The sequence below is a fragment of the Nycticebus coucang genome, chromosome Y (genome assembly GCF_027406575.1).
Source record: "Nycticebus coucang isolate mNycCou1 chromosome Y, mNycCou1.pri, whole genome shotgun sequence".
Lineage (NCBI taxonomy): Eukaryota > Metazoa > Chordata > Mammalia > Primates > Lorisidae > Nycticebus > Nycticebus coucang.
In genome coordinates, this window is record NC_069805.1 from 31,652,578 (window position 1) to 31,659,848 (window position 7,271).

General features: G+C 41.9%; 1 pseudogene; it reads right to left on the reverse strand.

The window, feature by feature from the left end:
* Positions 1-3,303: 3,303 nt before the first annotated feature.
* On the reverse strand, positions 3,304-6,020 carry LOC128579059 (docking protein 4-like; annotated as a pseudogene).
* Between the last annotated feature and the right edge of the window lie 1,251 nt (positions 6,021-7,271).

The window sequence follows — 7,271 nt, forward strand, 5'->3', positions numbered from 1 at the left end:
TCTCTGCTTCCACTCCTCTACACTACATCCAACAGCTCTGCAGGACCAGGGCCCTCAGACCTTAATGCCTTGCCAACAGGGAGAAACATAGGAAGAACAGGGAAGTTTGTGCTACTTCTCTGAGTCATTTTGGCACTGGAAGCTCATTTTATTATATTCTTCTAACCTCACACCTTGCTCTACCTTTTTAATTTTTTTTGAAAAGCAATTGCTTTAATTGCATTTCAGCAGGGAGCCTCAACACCATGTAGGGAGGAGAAAATGGGAAGGTCTTGGTTTCTGAGTGCTTTTGGTTGGCCAAGTGTGGCTAGACACTGGGCAGAGGGCCTCCCTCTGCTGGGGCATTGTCTACCCCTGGTCAGTGACAGAGGGCAGAAGGAGTGCTCTGTAACCTTCCCGCCTGGCCCTGGGAAGAAACAAGCTCTAGCCTTCCTCAGCAAGGCTGAGGTAATTGACACCCCACCCCAAGGGCATCTTCTCAGCGTTCTAAGCAGGAAAGAGTTTGTGTGCAAATTACATTGTAAAAACAGATTTTCACCTGAGGCAAACCCAGATATCCCCTCTGCTTAACATGCCAAGCCCAAGACTGGCAAGTAGCACAGAGGAAGGTTAGGTCTTTCTTGTGCCATTCTAGGCTCAGAGAAACTGAGAACCCACCTGTTATCTGGCCCCCAGGCTGTTCAGAGTGCCAGCCTGCCTCAAGTTCTGACTGTCCCCCTCCTGTGGCCCTCACAGTTCAAACAAGGCCTGGCAGAAAGAGGGTTGTGTTCAGTTTCAGGCATACATATACCACAATTTATTAATCCATTCATGGGTTGATGGGCACTTGGGCTTCTTCGATGACTTGGCAATTATGAATTGGGCTGCAATAAACATTCTGGTGCAAATAACTTTGTTGTAAAATGATTTTTGGTCTTCTGAATATATACTTAGTAGAGGAATTGAAGGATTGAATGGCAAGTTTACTTTTAGTTCCCTAAGTGCTCTCCAAACCTCTTTCCAAAAGGAACATATTGGGTACTTTTTCTTCCATTCTTGGGATACTTTACTAAGAAGAATATGTTCCAGCTCCATCCATGTAAACATGAAAGAGGTAAAGTCTCCATCTTTCTTTAAGGCTGCATAGTATTCCATGGTATACATATACCACAATTTATTAATCCATTCGTGGATTGATGGGCACTTGGGCTTTTTGCATGACTTAACAATTATGAATTGGGCTGCAATAAACATTCTGGTACAAATATCTTTGTTATGTTGTGATTTTTGGTCTTCTGGGTATATGCCCAGCTGAGGAATTACAGGATTGAATGGCAGATCTATTTTTAGATCTCTGAGTGTTCTCCATATATCTTTCCAAAAGAAATGTATTAATTTGCATTCCCACCAGCAGTGCAGAAGTGTTCCCTTTTCTCCGCATCCACGCCAACATCTCTGGTCTTGAGATTTTGTGATATAGGCTAGTCTCATTGGAGTTAGATGATATCTCAAAGTAGTTTTGATTTGCATTTCTCTGATGATTAAAGATGATGAGCATTTTTTCATATGTCTGAAGGCCTTGCGCCTGTCTTCTTCAGAGAAGTTTCTCTTCAAATCCCTTGCCCAGCCGGCGATGGGTTCCCTTGTTTTTTTCTTGCTGATGCGTTTGAGTTCTCTGTGGATTCTGGTTATTAAACCTTTGTCAGAGATATACCCTGCAAATATCTTCTCCCATTCTGAGGGCTGTCTGCTTGCTCTGCTTACTGTGTTCTGAGCCCTACCATGAAACTAATTTGGGACTCTCACATGAAAGCTATAACCCAGCTACAACTTAACAATAGGGGGAAGTGGGAAGGGGGGGTGGGTAGAGGGGGGGGGATCGGTGGGATCACACCTGTGGTGCATCTTACAGGGGTATTTGCGAAACTTGGTAAATGTAGAATGTAAATGTTTTGGCACAGTAACTGAGATAACGCCAGGAAGGCTATGTTAACCACTGTGATAAAAATGTGTCAAATGGTTTATGAAGCGAGTGTATGATGCCCCATGATCATATCAATGTATACAATTATGATTTAATTAAAAAAAAATAGTATCTTCTTGGGGAGTTGACATTGTTAGTGATTTTTCTAAATATCTTTATGTTTTAAAAATAAATGTCATAAATAAATTATCAATTAAAGTAACTTTCAAAGTATAAAAAAAAAATACAAAAGGAACATATTAGCTTGCATTCCCACCAGCAGTGCAGAACTGTTCCCTTGTCTCCATATCCATGCCAACATCTGTAGTTTGGGGGATTTTGTGATGTGGGCTACTCTTCCTGGAGTTAGATGATATCTCATACTGGTTTTGATTTGCATTTCTCTGATGATTAAAGATGATGAGTATGTGTTTATTTGTCTGTAGGCCATGCACCTGTCTTCTTCAAAGAAGCTTCTGTTCAACTCTCTTGTCCACAATGAAATGGGATCACTTGTTCTTTACTTATTAATAAGTTTGAGTTCTCTGTGGATTCTGATCACCAAACCTTTGTTAGGAACATAATCTGAAAATATCTTCTCCCATTCTGAGGACTGTCTGTTTGCTTTACTAAGTGTGCTCTTGGCTGTGCAGAAGCTGCTTAGTTTGATCAGTAATATATTTTTGGGGTTGCTTCAATTCCCTGGGGGGTGCTCCTCATAAAGTATTCTCCCAGGCCAATTAACATATTGTTCTTAGTATAGTATCTCAAGAATGGAAAAAAAAGTATCCAACTTACTCAGTACTTTTAGGAAATCAATATATAATCCCCCACACTTTTACACAAATGATAAAACACAAATATAGCCAAGATGACAGAGGGAAGAGGAGGGAGAGGGGAGGGAAGGGAGGATAATTGGTGGGACCTCACCTATGGTGCATATTGCAAGGGTACATGTCAAATCTATTAAAAATAGAGTATAAATGCCTTAACACAATAATTAACTGAGGTGAAGGCTAGGTTAACCACTTTGATGTAAGCATTCCAAATTCTACATAAAATCAGCACATTGTACCTAAAATAAAACAAAACAAAACAAAATAAAGTCATTGAGAGAGAGAGAAACAGGTGTGTGCCATGGAGGCAATGGAAACTGCTGCCCTTATACCCCAAATCAGCCTCACACATGCTCGGGTGGTGTGGACAGCCCTTTCCCTTGGTCCAGTCTCCCCTTTGGAGGCAAGGAGCGGGACCGCTTCCTCCCTTTCTTCAGGCTGTTGGCCAACAGCCCCTTGAGGCTGGCTGTCCATGGAAGGCTACAGGCTGCCCCCTGCACCCTTCTCTGTTCACCAGCACAGCTGTCACAGGAAGGGGGTCTTGGCCTCGCTGCTGTCCCTCTGGCTGGGTTTTGGCTTAAGCAAGATGAATCTGTAGAGGAGGGCCATTTCTGAACTCGCCTGGGCTGCTGCACAGCCCTCAGGAGTGTAGCTGGAGGCTTCAGCCATGTTCTGCTAATCTGTGATGTGGTGCCAGTAGCATGCGGGGCAGCAAGGTGGTGGGTGTGTGAGGACATGAGTAATGTTCTGTTTCCTTGTTAAGCAGCCTCACATTCTTCTCCATATCCAGCAAGACCCACTTGTGATACTTGGCGATGGCCAGTGTGGCACTGTGGGCCTGCTGGTAAATCCACTCCAGTTCCTGTGTCTGGAAGGTGCAGAGCTCTTCTCCAGTGTTGCACAAGCTGCCAGCCTCAAAGGTAAAGCATGTTGCGTCCCAGTCATAGAGATGCAATGAGACAAGCTTCAGACTGCTGTGTCCCAGAGGAAGAAGCTGTTCTCCTAGGTGATCTGCAGTTTGCACTCACCATACACGTCCAGGTGGGGGCAGTTAGGCAGGAAGATGCCATGCGCCCCTGGGGCCAGGTCAGGCTTTCCCTGACTGGTGTCATTCAGCCGATCCCAGACACTCCACAGATAGTGTCTTGCACCACTATTTAGCCTCCAGCTCTGGGTCCCAGGTGAAGGCTTGTGCCCAGTCATTGGTGAATGCGATGGCTGCTGCCTGCCGCTAGGTCTCCTCAGGAAGCCATGTAACATACTTGACATTGCTGATGTCAGTCACCTTGGGACAGCCTCGGAGGTGCACTGACGTCTCATCTGGATACTTCTCCAGCCACAGAGGCCCCTTGTTGGAGGATTTGAAGAACACCAGTCAGCACCGCTGGTAGATTCCCAGCTTCCTGCTCTTCATCATGTGGCCTTGCTTGAGAATGTGACTGAAATCAGTTTCAATGGTTTCTCCCCCATCCCTGGGCACCAGGCTTGTTGAGGTGAGGGGAGGGATGTCCAGGGCCCGGCTTGGGGCACCTCAGATCACCACTTCCAGATACTCCTCTTGCTGGCCACTCCTGACCTCCCCGCCTCAGTATTATTCTAGCAGCTCCTTCACCAGGCGCCTATTGGGCTCCAAGCCGGGTCTGGAGCCTGCTGGGTGAGGCCTCAGGGCAGGAACATGCCCGCCTAACTGCTGGGGACTGCCAGAGCAGGCAGGGTAGTTACGGAGATGCAGCCAGCAGGCTCACGCTCCAGCTGAGACTCCTGCTCTACCTTTTATTTAGGAAGTATTTTATTGGACCACCCTGACATTACATCCATCTGCTCCTTTTCTCTCCATGTACTCCCTGTACTGTCTGCTTTCCCTATTCTTCATCCCCTTTTGTAAACCTGTCCTCTTCCTGATTTCCTGACTTTGCTGAGCTCTCAAATTGTACTGAGATGGGACTAAAGCTTCAGCACCTTTAGTCATACACTGTATTTCATCTTTACCTGTTGCTAACACCTGAGAAGAGATACAATTTAACACTATTCGCTTCTTCAATTTTTTTTTTTTTACTATACATTTAATAGGTCATTTTCCTTGGCATTTAGAATATGTTGGTGCTCATGTTTTTCAATAAACATTTTTTCAAATGACTTTTTCAATAAAATGCACTGCTTACCCTTTACTTGTTTGGGTACTGTCTTGGTTTCGTTTGAATTGCCACTCCCAGAAAACAATGAAGATCCTCTTTGGTAAGATTCTCTGATAAATTCTGTTAAAAATAACATAAGTATTGAGTTTCAATTACAGTATAATTATAATATGTGGCACTAAGATTTCCTAATCACTTCCTTCAAAAATGTCTGAAATTTCTACTCTAAAAACAATTAATTTTACCTTTAAATAGAAGAATGTCTTGAAAACCAAAGCATTGCAACCTTACATATGCTCTCTAGATGAACCTTACCTTCTACCTGTGTATGGCTACTGATTCTGTAAATGGAGCACAGGTAGCCAAAGGAAACATTAACTCATGTCATATCACAATAAGGAACTATCTTCACCTTCCATAACATTACTTTGCATTCTCCACCAACACAAACAAATGTTGCAAAAAGTTTAATACATGGTCTATCATACTTCTGGCATTACATCATTAAAATATTTCTTACTCAAGAAATATTTCAGTGTTAACACTAGATACCAGCATAATGGGCAACTTTGGAGTATGTCATGTTGAGTATAGGCTCAACAATAAGGCCTTGAAGACATCTAAATGTTTTGTGATACAATTTTTACTGATAGGTAAAATTGCTGAAGAAACAGAAAACCTATGATAAGCAAAACTTGCCTTATGGTTTATGTTTAAGTAAAAGCAAAAGAAGTATATATACCATGTAACTCCTTCCCAATTAGGAAACACCTTTAAGAAAGTATGGCAAGGCTTAATAAAAATTGAAGGATGGGAACAGAGAAGACGTCTTCTGGAAACTTCTAAAGTATTCCAGTCACTTACTTGTACGTTTTCTTCTCTACACATTATAGTAATGAAAATAAAAATCATGATGAAGATGGTGACCCCAGGTTCTGCTTTCTGGTCGATGTAGGAGATAAGAGTAAAATGGTAAAAATATGTGATTAATACAGCGTGACAAAGTGGAAAATCAGAATGGACCAGGCAACTGACCAAGGACAAAGCAGCAATGACAAGTGCAGCAGCCACCTCATTCTGAACTTGAACTTTTTCTTCTCCAAACATGGGAATGCTACCGGTAACCTGCCTTCCTCATTCCTGACCCTTAGCATCTCTTGCTGTATTTCTTTCTTCATAAACACATATGCTTTTGATGATCTGTCTCTATGTGGTGGGGAGAGATGCAAGTTTTCTGATTCAGGTTCATGGTTTATACATAGTAGCACTGTTGTCCTCATCTAATGCCTCAGGATCACGTGCAGTATGTACTGTTTTTCCTTCCTCGTAAGTGTCTGTAGCAGCAGAAGCACTGTGTCCTTTCACTTGAACAAGCACACACTTCATTTCTTTGTTGTTATCAAGTCAGATTTTGCTTCAGTCTATCACTAGACTGAAGCATAGTTCTGATATCTAATATCCAATTAATGATGTCTGGGCACCTATTTCTTGCCACTTCACTACCAAACTCTCGGTGTCCCTTGATTTCAACTGTGACTTCTGAGTTCCTTGCTTCTTTTGGTGTCTGTATCTTTTTCACATGTCTCCTCACCTATCTTAAACACATGCCCAGAGTCTGTCCCCATTGTTACAATATTCACTGTATCTTTTTTTTTTTTTTTTCATTTCCATAAAGCTCAGAAGTTGAGTGGTGAGTATACTTCAGGGACACAAAGTAGGCATGAGATGGAAAGATATTTTTGTGACTGAGGCCTTTTTCTTGAGAAATGCCTGAAACACTATATAGGTGGACACTCCAGATGCATCGGACTTTTTCTTGAGAAAATACCTGAAACACTATAAAGATGGACACTCCAGGTGCATCTTTTCCTTCACAATCAGCTATATTATTTTTCAAAATAAATGGTGCTTTTTAAAAATTCAATCTTTTTCACCTTTAGTTTCTTGCTTCTATACTCTGGTACAGGACATGAATGTTTTTTTTTTTTTATCACTAACCATGTGGCTTAACTCATTTGACATGGGATTTACCTAATTTCTTTATTTTCCTTTGCCTTGTTTGATCTGTACTTTCTCACACTTGTTTACACAAGGACAGATATACAAGTATATTCTCTCTACCATAATTCTGATTAATTCTTATTACTTGAAACAAGTTTTCAGATGCAAACATGCAAGTTCAATGTGTTTATTTTGTTACTCAGTTGTATTTTCACCTATCAGGGAGCATTTTTTTTCCAAATAAATATATCCTTACCAATCATGTGTGCACCAAGTTAGAAAAAAAAACAGAAAATTCAAAAATGGAACAGGAAAACACCTGGGATCTATATTTAGCTACTCCCAAATCATTGGAAT